Below are 14,431 nucleotides of genomic sequence, written 5' to 3' on the forward strand. Positions count from 1 at the left end.
GAGAAGGGGGGGGGGGGGGGGTAGGTGAGGAATGGAGGGCGGAAGTGGTCTGCCTTATCTTGTCCTCTTATCTCGCTTCTCCCATTCCTCCCGGCTACGCGTGGAACGCATCTCTCCGCGCGGCGTTTGACTCTTCGAGCGGAAAGCGGGACAGCCGTGCGTGAACAACGCAGCGCGAAAAATGATCGCCGACAACGCAGGCCGCGGTCCCGGCTATTGCAGCAGGTAGGGGAGAAAAAATGGAGGGCTCCCGAAAGTGTGAACACGAGATGAACGGCGTTTTGCACCCTCAACGGGGAAAAAAAGAAATAAGGAAAGGCAGGTAGGCTATACGAAAAGCTGCGCAATTTCGAAAAAAAAATTGACGTTTCAGTCACGGTTGATGAGGTCTCTCTTGGTTGTTTACATCACCAGTAGCGGGGCTGCCATCCCAAGCCACTAATGCTCACAACTTATGGGCGCCATGACGCTGCATGGCGGCCATAAGTGAAGTAATCGCTTTCAGTAAAAGCGCGTTAAAGTTTCGCGCAGTAGTTTCGCCCGCACTAAAGCTAAATCTTGTGTTTTTAGTAGTTAACAGGTTGTACTGAGGCTAATGCTGCACGACGATCGAATGACGCGAGACAGCACTGTCCTCGTTTCTGTCGCTTTCCAGATCTAATAAATCATGACGCTGTCAGTTGCAATCGCGCTCTAATAATAAGCCAAATGGGGCCCCGTTGCGCAATACAAATTCCGACATAGTCCACAATGCTGAGGTGCTTTTGCACACCTGGACGGAAGCAAAGACGACCATGGAGATTTACACGGATGGCAAGAACGGGATTAGAAAGGAAAATCTGTGCCATAACACAAAGAGCGTTGCCTTGCTTTTTGAGGCTCGAGCAGGTTGCCTAAAGACAAAAACATACCGGAGAAAATATTCGCAACAAACTGAGGCACGTGTCTGCTCTTCTTCTTTCTGGGGTTTTACGTGCCAAAAACCAGTTCTGATTATGAGGCACGCCGTAGTGGAGGACTCCCGATTAATTTTGACCACCTGGGGTTCCTTAACGTGCACTACAACGCAAGCACACGGGCGTTTTTGCATTTCGCGTCCATGTCTGCTCTAGCAAAAACGTCCGTACAAAACTCAGCACATCCTAATGGAAGGCGAAGGTATTCACCCAGCGTGACCCCCATACGAAACATCCACCTCCCAGAAGCCCGGGGGTTTAAAGCGGGTGGAAGCATTAACCAGTCAGGCAGTCGAGATAGGCAACAGTCATTTAGAGTATTGGTGGGGGAAAAGGAGGGAATATATGGATAGGACCGGTTATGACGCGATCCGTCACCGGTGTCGGTAACTTTACAGGGTAGACATAGAGGTATTATGAAACGGAGAAAATATTACAGAGTGAAAGACAAAATGTTAGACTGATAAATATCTATAGATTTATTATTTACCTCAAGAAGGCTAGGTGACTATTTTACGCCGCCCCGTTTTAAGGGGATGCCAACAAATGATCATCGAGATCATCATCATCATGGAAGATATTGAGAAAGATAATCCCAAAAGCATGTAATAACTATAGCTCTGTAAATTAACAAAAAAAACAACTTTACCGAGATCAAGAAAATATGTTGGATGCGAAAAAGTGGGAGAAACCATAGGACTTATTGCCCAAATCGGCTGAATGGAAGCCACAATTCAGTCAAGCACAACTTGTGCTTAGGCTGCATCTAAACAACGCACATTAGCAATATGTAACTTATTGCGGGACAGTCACCAAAACATATGAGTGCATACACTGTTTGTACGTTACTGTCGAAAAAAAAAGCTTTCTCCGCAGAATGTTAATTATAACGACGTGTATAAGGCGGTCAGGTGTGCTTTCACAGTAATCGCATATGCGCACAACTGGCATGGAGTTAAACGGCAATGTACAGTGTCCATGAGCATACAGCGTAAGTCTTAAGGCACACCTTAGTTGGAATTAAAATGAACGGCTCTCAGATAGCCTTAACCATACACAAAAGCGCGCCTGTTATGTTTATATAATGTCAACAGAAATACTGTACTAAAATACCGGTGAAGCGTAAGTACTGTCACGATGCAAAGTAAGTTCTGCCAAATGAAAAACGTGCCTGTTTCCTCGATTAACCTGTTTAGCAAGGGTGAATGAAACGTTATCTGTTTATTCCATTGGACTCAGAAGTTCCATGTTTTATCCGATGTTCAAGTTCTGCGTGATTGCTGTACTTGCAGTTACAGGTGATTCTTATTTACTCAGTACGATTGCCAATGACAGAATGTTGCATCAAATGAATGAGGCCCTTATTGAACATCTCGAATTATTGAAACCATACACCTAGTAAACTGAAACACAATGATCAACCTTAATTTTGATTGACTGTCACGCACCAAACACGACAAGAAAAAAGAAAGATCCTGCAATGAGAGCACTTGGAACATCCGATCCGGAACACACCACACGGCGCTAGTCTTTTCAACATAAAGGAAGAAATATCGAAGCAACTGTGGGCTCTTACCCGAAGCAGGCAGGACGTCAAATGAGCTCAGCGGCGCCCCACATGAGCCCAAGCGAATACGAATTGACATCCGCGTCGCAGGCCCCATCGTCCACTGACAGCTCACGTCCGAACATTACTCACCGAACCAAACTTTGCTGAACATCATCAGTGCTTTGGACCCCATTTGCTCCTCGTCAGCTTTAACTTTGTAATGGGAAGCTTTACCAAGAGGGTGTGTTAATAAAGCAGAATTCTTCTTTCTTTTTTCAGCTGTCCACTTGCGCTGCATCACGCTTCGCTCTCCATGTTATCACTGCTGACACTCGAAACCACCCGCTAACTACGTGCTCTGAAAACGACCGATTTTTTTGTGGTTTCCGCCCTCGCTTTACGTGAGGGGATATCGTGTGGCATCTTGTATGTTTTGCCTTGCTTTGCTTTAAGGCATCATCGGCGCTTCGCACACATTACGGCAAAATGAAACGTCAGTACGCAGAGACATAAAGCCCCCAAACTTAGCAAACTGCATACGATGTACGACGTGTATACGTATACCGACGTGTTGAACCATCCGCGTATAGCGTGGCAGCTTTAGTCGCCAGAAAGGAGGCAAAACAGAGGCGCGGAATTTTATCTGAAACCCTCCTGCCGGACGTGCGTAAGCACGCCTGACTAAAAATGGGAATCAGAAAACTTGGACAACGCGAAACACAAGGGACCTCATGGACAAGTGAACAAAAAAACAAAACAATGAGTGAACATGGAAACGTGGGAAAGTCAGGGAGTCCTCCACATCAACAATAGGAAAAGATAAAGGGAGAGAAAGGAAGTAGGCAACCTCAGAGGAAAACAAAAGATCCACAACTCCACCACTCCAACAACCCTGAGCTCCTACGGGCTTGATGGCCTGAGACTGAAACAAACGACCCGGGTGGAAATCGAAAGCGTGAGCAGTAGTGCGGAAGGTGGAGAGTATGAGAGAGAGAGAGAGAGAGAAAGAGAGAAGGGAAACATGCAAGATTGCTTACTTTCATCGTGAGTGCAGTCGTTGCTGGTGTCATCTGTTGCTATTTCTGCTGTTGTCTTTACTTACATACCAACGTCTTTCTCTGCGACTCCGCTCACTACAACGGGCACGTCGACCTGACAGCCCTTTTTTTCCGGAACGCCGGCTTCTCTTCCTGCTCTCCCATCCAACTCGGCGTTTCTTCCGTTTAACTGAGATGACACGGCGCCGAGGATAAAAAATACATGTATATCCGTAAAGCCAGAAGGAGGCGAAAGAGATGAAAGAAAGAAAGAAATATAGCGAGTGGGCTTTCATCACGCTCCAGTGCCTCTTATTATTCACGCGTGCCGCGTACGCGTGGCATATACGCGACAATTTTGTCCAAACTTTGCTCTCGAGCGCAGCTTCTGCGTCAAGCTTGGGGCCGAGCCCACGGCATACCGTCCCTAGCACCCCCCCCCTCCCCCTCCCTTCCTCACCCGACAGTTTCTCTCCCGCCTTCTCTTCCGATTTCCTGTGGAACTAGAGGGAAATCAGAGTGCCAGGAGAACCATTGTAGTGCGAAGAGACGCGCCGAGTGCGTGTCATCTGGTTTCAGGGCGAGAAGACCTGCCTCCACAGCAAAGATTTGCATAAGAAAAACACCAGGCTTCAGGGAGTTTGTTTACTTTTTCAGGCTGGTATTTGCGTCATGTGTGCCCTCTGAAAAATACCTAAACCAACAGTTCAAAGTAGAGTTCTCCAATCTTCTCTTCTTTGCGGGAAAGAAGGTTTTCTGATACCACAGTAGCTCAGGAATAGTTGGAGGCGCTGCCATTTTGTAAACACTCATGGATTCATTGACTTCGATGCCCTGCCTCCTCAGTGAAGGACTGTGAATTAGTTTTAAGCACGTAAAATTGATCTATAAGGTAACAAAATCATTGTACGCAGGAGTACTTGCGTCTCGAAAGAAATCGACATCAACATCGCAACAAAACAACATCACAACATCACGAAATCAGGCATTCGAGAATCAGCACCTGAGAATCAAACCATCGACATCGGGATTAGTAAAATAGTTTCACAGCCACTTAAACGTCGCTAGATGCACCGTGAAAGTTTTAGTATAGTGATGAATACTGGCAGAGATACATATTAGGGGCACATTTTGGAAAACCAAACCTATAGCAACGGTCTTTCACTGTGACGCTGAAGAATTCGAAATCTCTGTAAAGCGTAAATATAAAATTGCGAGACGGAGCAATACGGATAGTGCGCAATAAATTTGGCAAGGCGGAATCAATTTTACAGAGCAATACTGTACTTCCTGTTACACATTTTTTTTTCGTACTTTGAATTCCGAAGTGAAGACCCTGGAAATTTATTGAAAAGTAGGTGTACAAAAATGTTACTACAATGGGCAGAATTTTGTTTGTTCCTAGTTTTCCCTTCTTGATGCGTTAAATATATTATACGAGAATATTTTCAGTTATTTTCTCTCCAACGTATATCTCAATGTGTGAATGACGGTGGTTCCCAGTATTACATCTGACGAGGAGAAAAAAAAAACAGAATATTTCAGTATTAGTGGTTTCTCAGCCCTGTTATACTGTTTGAATGTTGCTTGTGTGTTGTTTGAGTGCTGTTTGAGTGAAATTCTGCGTCCAACTTTTCGACACCAACGTCGTTATTGGCCAAGGCGGACACCAACGAATGCTTACACCCACAACCCACGCTAAGCCACACCACGTATTCATTAAAATCTAAACCATGGCTGAACAGTAGCTTGCAGGAAAGAGTAATAGGATAGGTTTTTCGAGCTGGACACCAACTGCCAGCTTTCTCTAAAGCAGAGCGCTGGTTGACTGCGTTTAGTCGACCTAAAAGACGGCATTTGGTGATGTCGATATGCGAGGAATTTCAGGGGCAGCCCGTGGTTGCTGGAGGCGCTATAGCCACTAGTTTTACTACCATCATCCACGAGATGTTTCGAGCATTGGTGGAAAAATGGCACGGGAGAGATGTAACCATGTCATTATTATCCATAGTAACATTGCAATACAGTTATAGAGATTTCAATTATGAGAAAGAATATAAAATACAGATAGACCATATGCAGGACTGCAATTGATGTAGCAAAACGTGATTAGCTTAAGCAGGCTATAGGTGACTATTTGACGCCACCGCGTTTCTAAGGGAATACCATTATAGGAAGCATCAATCATCAGCACTTGAGGTGTATAGCAAACACATGCACCATTGCAAAACACCATTATTGTTTTCCTTTCCCCACTCCTTGCAATTCTTATACCCCCGCTTCATTAAGTTTCAGATTTAGACATCCAGAATTGTTCGCAAATGACCGTCGTAACTTTTATAACTGACGAAATGCTGCTGGGATGAACAATACGCAGCGCTCTTCCTCATCTCTGTGTTTTTCGTCTTGCGTCACGCGCATGTCTTCATAACACTGCGAGGAACCGCCCTGAATACACGGGCTACATCAGATCAACGGGTGTCGACTATGGACTTCGTGTTTAAAGGACTGGCGCAGAAAATTATGTTGAAACACAAAAAGCGCTGCCATTGCTATTGTACTGCGCGCCAGGAAGAGCTTGTAGTGAATGCGAAAAATTTCTGCCACTCGCTCACCCTTTTACCATTCCTTTTATTGTTTTCGAATCGCTTTCACTATTTAATACCAAGAACGTATCGTCTCCCACCTCATTCTCCCTTTCGCGTCAAGTTGCAGTCAGGCAGTAACCCAGTCCCCGGCCTTTTATTATTTTATTTTTTTCTTTCGCGCTAACCGTTAGAATATGCCGGGTGCTGATCACAATGGCGTACCCTTATACACAGCGAAGATACAAGCGACGGTGTTTGGAGCAAACTTTTGAATGAAGCGGCCTGCAAATCCGTACAAACCTTTGAAGAGCTGTCGGCTTATGCTAATGCTAGCGCCTACCGTTCGGGCAGAGGAAGGCTCCTTTTTTTTTTTAGCTCGGACTGGACCTCGTTATCAACGACACGCCACTGCGGCCATTGCAAACGACAAGCACAGCACTGCTTCTGCCGACTACGTCTTACATCTATCTGTAATCCCAGGGCTGAATGTAAGAAGAGATAAATATACATAATATTGGGACAAAAGCACATAGTAGCGTCGTATGTATTTCGAAATTGTGGATAGATTTTCTTTTTTTTTTAAGTGCAGGTCGTTCAAATTTCATCGATATTTAAAGACTGTGCTTCCGGCCACTCGTATTTTCATTATGCTGCTTCTCACGAGAACGCAAACTCCTGTTACAGGCAATAGGCGCAATTGTCAGCGCATAAAGAGTGGGGAAGGGGCAGTTGTTTGGAGCTTTTGTGTTTTGAAGTTTAAAATTTGAAGTTTATTATCGCTGCGTAGGGACACATAAGTGCGTTGGTACTGGAGGAGTGCTATGGAAGCAGGTCCTAAAGTAAAACTAGCAGGGACAGCTCCTATCTGTACGACATTAGTTGGTCGCAATGCAGGAGGGTCTAAAATCAGTAGGCGTAAAACTGATTAACAAGGGTATATAGGGAAAAAAAGCCATACGACCAAAAATCTTCTAGTGAAGGTAGATTAAAATATTTCAGTAAGAGATATACACGCGCCGATCGAAGTAAGATAAAAACAAATGCAGAAGAAAATAAAAGCTCCTCCATCTAACTTAGCTCTGAAACGAATGTCTTATTGAAAAGGAATAAGGAGAAGGGGAAACGCGGTAGCCCTACAGGTGCAGCTTAAAGCGCGTATCAAAGTATAACCTGCCGCCCAACTATCCAAGGAAGCTAGGTTTACTCACACGGATAAACTAATCCACATAGCAACACATCTACCTTACGAAAAAGATATCGCGTGTCTTGCAGGACGTGCACTTGAAGAATAACAATTCAGCACTCCTACATCATTTCTTCATGTTTTCTTATTTGTTTTGAACGAGAAGAAAAGGAACCGAGGAGCCCAATTTTTAATAATCATAGCATAAGAAGCCAACAAACAAGTGAATGGTGGCCCTCGCTAACACTCCCAGGGTAAAAACATAAATACCCCAGAAATTGGATGGGAAAACGGCGCCGCGGTAGCTCAATCGGTAAGAGCATCGCACGCGTAATGCGAAGACGTGGGATCGTTTCCCACCTGCGGCAAGTTGTTCTTTCATCCATTTTCATTTATATTAATTAATCATTTCTTTAATTCACTTAGTAAGCACATGTATTTACCGTATTGTTTTGAAATTTTAGAAGTTACCTTAATATTATACTTGGTAATAGGTAAATGCCTATTTGTTCCCGTGCGTAAGGGCCCCACCTTTCTTGCGCATAAGCCTATAATATGGGTTAAGAAGTGGTTTAGCATTGGTGTTGCAGTGCCTATAAATGCGTGTTTCTGTTCTTTGTGCCTATAATAAATATTGTTGCTTTTAGTACCTAAACATGTTTTCATGGGGAGCTGCTTTCGTTTCTAAAGTACATTTGGTTACTTCTGACCACAAGACCTGGTGTAAATCGCAGATGCTGTTGCTAATGGCATTGCATCTGGCAATGTGACCTATACGCGGAGGTCTGCTGTAAGTACTGTCGAATGTAGTGATGCAGTCTCCTTCTCCGGCACCTCCACTACATTTGTTGTTGTAAAGACAAACTATCCGATGGCTGCTCGTCTAAACTTTGCAAAAGATGCTACTCTGCAGTAAACTCGGCCCCTCACTCCACCCTACCCCTGCTCTCTGTCTAAATAAGTGTACGTAAAAAGATGCATAATCCTGTGCTTCAATGCATGATAAAAATAGAGAAACACTGCGTGGTGATTTAAGTCATAGGGATATACAAAAAACACTTAAGGTACAGTTCTTGTGAATAGTTGACGAGTAGCAACAGTTTGCTCAGCAGTTCAACGGATTCCATGTGTGTGGCAACATCTGTTGAAATAGTTTTACAAATGCACAGTCGATCTACAGAAAAAAAAAACATGGATGTTTTTTCTAACCAAACACATTAGCGTAGCTAATGAGGCTCAAGGCTAAAGAAACAGCTGAGCTGATCGGCACCTAGCAGTACTAAGCTAAGTCATCCCCAGCATTTTCCGGAAGTTATTGAATATTGATCGATTGTCGATTACCTATTGATTGGCTATCGATTGGCTATCTCGAGGTATTGGCCACGTATTTGTGCTAGGCTAAGCACTACCAAGTCATCCCCAGCATTTTCAGGAATTTATTGACTATTGATCGATTATCGATTAGCTTTTGATTGACTATCGATTGGCTATCGCAAGGTATTGACCACGTATTTGGGCTAGGCTTAAACACCTTCACTAGTTCACAGATGTGTGTGTCATTGCGCTTGTGCCTTTCTGCACTACCGCCAGGATCGGCCCACATTTCGCTCTGCACGGACTAACAGTCGGCTTAAACAGCTCGGCTGTTAAAAAATTTTTCGATTGTTATTACAGGCGAGCACTCAAGAATCCCAGAGTGTATGAAGCCAGTAAATAAACAAAAATACAAAAACCCTCCATTTACCTTTGCCAGTGTTGAGCTCTAGTTTTCAGCCTACAAGCTTATTGTAAGAAAAGCAACAATCTTGAGCCTCCAAAGCGGGAGATGATCGTTATGTGTTACTGTTCTTATATCTTTTACAAAGATTTGTAGATGTATGCCCTACTGAACGCTTATTTTCTTATTGGAAAATTTCTTCGCTTCAATCAATTAGGCTCGGAATATGGTTTTCCTCATTAGTCGTACAGCAGCTTTCGTGGTCTCTACATGTTACATCCACCGAGAAACTATTTCCCAAATGGATATAACGAGCCGGTTTACTGAGTTCTAAAGCAGCGATAACAAATGTGACAGAGTCACTGATTGTGCGTTTATTGCTTGCGAAATACCAGTGATTGCAGGAGCTTTCGGTGAAGCTTTTATGCTTCCAGGAGGTATATTTTCTGCCTGCTTATTCATGCTCCAAAACTGCAAGTCAAGAGCAACATGCACGTCTCAGCTCAGCTGAGCTATCGTAGCTAAACGAAGCTCTAGAGTGCTTCCATAAGCACGGTGCTCCTGTTTGAAAGCTATCTGCGTGGCGAAGATAAAAGATGTTTAAACGATGGAACAAAGAGGAAGCAGGTGTAGGACTTCATATCGGATATTGTTTGGTGCGCGAATAAACCGTGCCGAAGGATTAGCTCCCTTGCTCTCTTGTTACTCAACTCATCTTTTCACCAAGAGAGCTGGTGGCGTGCTATTGACCTTGCTTCATTCAGAGAACAAACTCGTCTCTTTTCTCCTTTACAATCACCATATATGTAGAGCAAACGCACCTTCTTCCGACGCGCGAGAAGCCGTGGGGTAGGGGGAGGGAAGGGAGGCGACGTTTAGCTGCGGGTGTTTCTTTGATAAACGATGCTGCTGGTGGCGAAGGTATAGCTCTCTACAAGTTTGCTATCGCAATTGATGCTTCGCCTTTCAGGTGAAACTGCGACCACTTTTTAACACGAAAGTTCCACCAAGACTTCACTCTCCGTCACGGAAATACGTCTCATGTGCTATCATCGCCGATTTATTACACAGACGCGAATGCCGCCGCCTTTGCTATTTATTGCGACGCTTCATTATTAGGTGGCGTTCACCGTACTGTGGGAAATTATCATTGTTAGTAGATTTGACTCGGTGCGATTCAGTTACGTTGTATTACAGTTACGTGCTTCGTCTTTCGCGTTGTGCTACAGCGTAGTGCGCTTCCATATGCACACGGTTGCTGGGTCAAGAGTTCAAGTAGTAGTCCTCAACGCTCACTATATATTTAAGTACACTCCCCATTTATTATTATTATTATTATTATTATTATTATTATTATTATTATTATTATTATTGCGATAGCAATTACATGGACCCTCCAAGCGAAATTGTGCCGTCGCCGTGAGGTTCCGTATATATTGAAGCATATGTATGTTATATATGCGATGCCATGCTATAGGACGAGGGTTACATGCGGGTTGTATTGCCACACCACTCCATCACTAAAGTTGCTCAAACCAGCTATTACATTCTTGACAAAATTATTCCTCAGAATTATGAGAATGGCTGCTCACAAGCAATTCTCATCAAACAAAACACCGACAGCGTATGCCTTTTATGTTAATCCTTCTCAGCCTTAAATATTAAAAGTGCGAAACAATTAGAGAGCTCAAACCTGAAAAGGATGTAATTTTAGAGAAACGGTTGTGCACGAGCTCCGGGTTTGGCCCAGGAAAGAAGTTGGAAACATACCCGATACGAAAGGGTGGTGGTTAAGTCGCTAAGAAAGCCGTTGGCTTTAATTAATAAACAAATGAAATTGTCCGATGGCAGGATTTAAACAGAGGGCCCCTAGCACAGCAGTTCGTGTTCTGAACTTTCAAACAGTTCTGAAGCACTATAGGAAACTTTGTTTTTGTATGTCGCCGTTGTTTGTGGTCTCCCTAATTTTCTGCCACCAAACCTCCAATCGCCTTTTACTAATCTCCATTCAGGACATGTTTACTTTCCAACTGCTATCCCTGGGCTTCAAGGAAGGCAGAGGAGGCTAAACTGACAGCTGGTTAGATATCTTCCGATATCAAGTATCAAAAGTATTAATGAACACCGTGTAGCGGTGTCCATTGAAATTTTGAAGTGTGAAGGCCCCATGTCAAGTACGGAGGTTCTTTTACAGCGCAAGCTGTTGTGGGCTCATTCCAATAGCCGTTTCGGTTCGCGATGGTGTCCGCCGCCGCTGCCTCTGCCGCTGGTGACCGTTACCGCTATCGCCGGAAATGCGAAAAAAAGTACCCAGTCCCAGCTAGGATCAAACCCAGGTCCGCTGCGCGAGAATCGGATACTTTTCCACTGAGCCACGCAAGCGCTTGCTATCAGGCAGCAGAAAAAATTACTCAATCTCCCGCTAAAGGGAACCATGTGTGGATGCGAAGCAGCGGGGAGATGGTTCGCTTGAGCGGGAGATGGTTTCGGAACTACCGTGACGCACCCAGCGGAGTATGCAGCTGTCGCACCACCTGTCGTGCGCGCCGCTCCGGATTCCTAGAGGAGAGAAAGGGGGAGCGTAGGAGAGGAGAGAGAGGGGGAGGGGACGCGCATGCGCTGTGGGGGTGTGGGACGCGGGAGGGACGGACAGAGCCACCGGTAAGAAATGCTTCGCATTTAAAAATGCCCTATAAAGGCGCAGACGACGAGATGCGATTCAGACGAGGCGTTCAATGTGTGTGTCACCCCTTCCTTTGTCCTTGTCTTTTTCACGCGCTATAAGCCTCATGCTCAATCAACGCGATCCCGAGCCTCCGCCAGTATGGTGGCGCCATCTAGTTAAGGTCCTGCAAACACAGCATGCCCGACATGTAAGTTGCATATACTCGTAGCAACTGCATGCTGCATGTAACTGGACCTGGTGAACTCAAGCAGGCTAGGTGACTATTTGTCACCAGCCCGTTTTGAAGATTCCAATAAACAATCATCATCATCATCAACAACAACAACGTACCGTGCCACGGGGCAAGGGATGCGAGATGTGCGCCACGATTCTGTGTACCTCTTCGGTACACGTTATGGCGTCTCCTCGCAAGGTACGAAGCGCTGCTGAAGAAGCGAATCGTAGAGCTACGTGCACGGCTACAACCAGGCATCATCGGGCTCAGCAGACTGCTGTACAGAGAGCATTACAAGCCGCAGCTCGCCGTCGATGCCGGGCGGACCGTTCAGATCGTTCTCGTCAAAACGAGGCGAAGAAACTTTGACGTTGCGCGTGGAGCCGAAATTGGAGCGACTCTTGAGCCGCTGCACCAACTCACGCAGTGACTGTGCTGCGCGTGCCGCGCAGGCCTGTGACTTCTTAGGGGCGAAGCACCTTAGGACCGAGCCTTGCCCCTCGTAGTCCGTAGCTCTGGTTTGCATGTATACTGTGTTTACCAGAGCATGTACATGTGTATTGCACACATGTACAGTATATATATATATATATATACAGGAAGCGGAGCCGGAACAGGAAGCCGGAGCTTGGCGTACATATACATATGCATATATATATATATATATATATATATATATATATATATATATATATATATATATATATATATCTATGTATATGTACAGTATTTGTGCGCCAAGCTCCGGCTTCCGGTTCCACTTCCGGTTCCGGCTTCCAGAGAACGCTTCCGGCGTTTGGCCCGAATGATCCCCCGGTGCTTCGCCCACTCATCATCATTCACTTCGTGGATATGCGGTGAATTTTTTTTTAACAGTGAAGCTGTTTAAGCCGGCCGGAAGTCCGTGACGCGTAAATAGAAAATGTGGGCCGATCCTGGCGGCAGTGCAGAAAGGGTCCAAGCGCAATGGTCCATACCGGGGTCAACTAGCGAAGCTGAGCCTGAATAAGTCTAGCTAAGCATGGTTGGGGCTACTTGAGCTTTATCAGTCATCGATAGCCAATCAATAGCTAATCAATAATCAATCAATGATCAATAAATTTCAAAAAATGCTGGGGATGATTTGATAGTGCTTAGCCTAGCCCAAATATCTTGCGATAGCCAATCGATAGCCAATCAATAGCTAATCGATAATCGACAAATAATCAATAAATTCCGGGAAATACCAGGGTTGGCTTGGTAGTGCTGAGCTTAGCCCAAATACGTGGGCAATACCTTGCGATAGTCAATGAAGAGCTAATCAATAGCTAAGCGGTAATTGATCACTACTCAATGAATTCCGGAAAATTCTGGGGATGATTTGGTAGTGCTTAGCCTAGTCCAAAAGCCAGGACTAGCTAGGTGCCCATCAGCTCCGCTGTCTCTTTAGCATTGCGCCTCCAGTGCAAGCTACGCAGTTTTTTTCCCCCTCATTGTCTGATGAATACCGACGACGCATCTTTTGGCGTCCATTTTACAGAGGCTCTAGTTTCTATATCTGCTGTGTCATCCTTTTAACGTCGCTTGTTTAGCCGTGTTAACTTCGCTGCGGCGGTAAAGAAACAGGATCGTATTCAGTATGTAAGAAGAATCTACACGAATGACGTACTCGCGAAATAACGAATACTGAAAGCAGGGAAAGACAGGATAGACTGTGGGGGCCGTCCTATATATAATGTGCTGTCATTCTTTCCAATAGCTAAACGTATATTCCTTGTTATTAGAAAGGCAAAAATTTATTTCTATGAAACTTCTTGTCACGAAACTTCCCGCCCACACTCTTCCTGAATTTCTGCAGAACTGGTTTCACATTCCTTGTAATTGAAAATCTAAACATGACATATTTGTGGAATTTTTAGCGATTTCACAGGAGTGGTACGGTAAACTATGGCAATATGTTTTTAGAACGAATCCAGAAAAGTTTCAATAAACTTCTTTTCTCGCTCGGATAGAATAACACATCGTTCCTTGAATAGGTTGAAAATAACGCGGAAGAAATTGGACGTGGAAGAAATCAGACTACAGCAGACACACCTCATTGCCGAACAAGGGCGTAAGACAACCTGGTGATTTGCCGACTTCAGAATGCCGGTAATCCCGCATCCGTAGATAGACACTGTTAGGCACTTCGCCAGCTTGCGTAAAAGAAAAAAAAAACAAATTTTCCATTACCTTCAGATCCGGAATAAATAGAGAAATTCGAACTGACCAGCCCTGCCCAGAAAATTTGTCTCGGGGAACGAAGATTTACTTCCGGCAAAGAACGCGCATTTTCTCTTCCCGAGTGTTGCTTTTTTGTTGGTCTCGTAGGCTTCGGGAGCTTAAGCGTGTGCAAGTAACATATCAAGAAAACAGCGAAGAAGGAACTACAGACCTTGTTTCAGCTCGTTCGCAAATTACCACGCAATGCAGGCGAAACACATGCACGTCATGGCTCCTACTGCACACAAAGAAAACCCAGG

General features: G+C 44.8%; 1 protein-coding gene and 1 non-coding gene across 2 annotated transcripts in view; one reads left to right on the plus strand and one right to left on the minus strand.

Moving 5' to 3' along the window:
- LOC119456938 (thrombospondin type-1 domain-containing protein 7A-like) overlaps window positions 1-14,431 on the minus strand; it is a 197,922-nt gene that overhangs the window by 92,629 nt on the left and 90,862 nt on the right. The window lies entirely within an intron of this gene.
- Window positions 7,609-7,681, plus strand: Trnat-cgu (transfer RNA threonine (anticodon CGU)). The gene has a single exon. It is a non-coding gene; the product is annotated as a tRNA-Thr (tRNA).

This window comes from Dermacentor silvarum, chromosome 6 (assembly GCF_013339745.2).
Source record: "Dermacentor silvarum isolate Dsil-2018 chromosome 6, BIME_Dsil_1.4, whole genome shotgun sequence".
NCBI classification, from domain to species: domain Eukaryota; kingdom Metazoa; phylum Arthropoda; class Arachnida; order Ixodida; family Ixodidae; genus Dermacentor; species Dermacentor silvarum.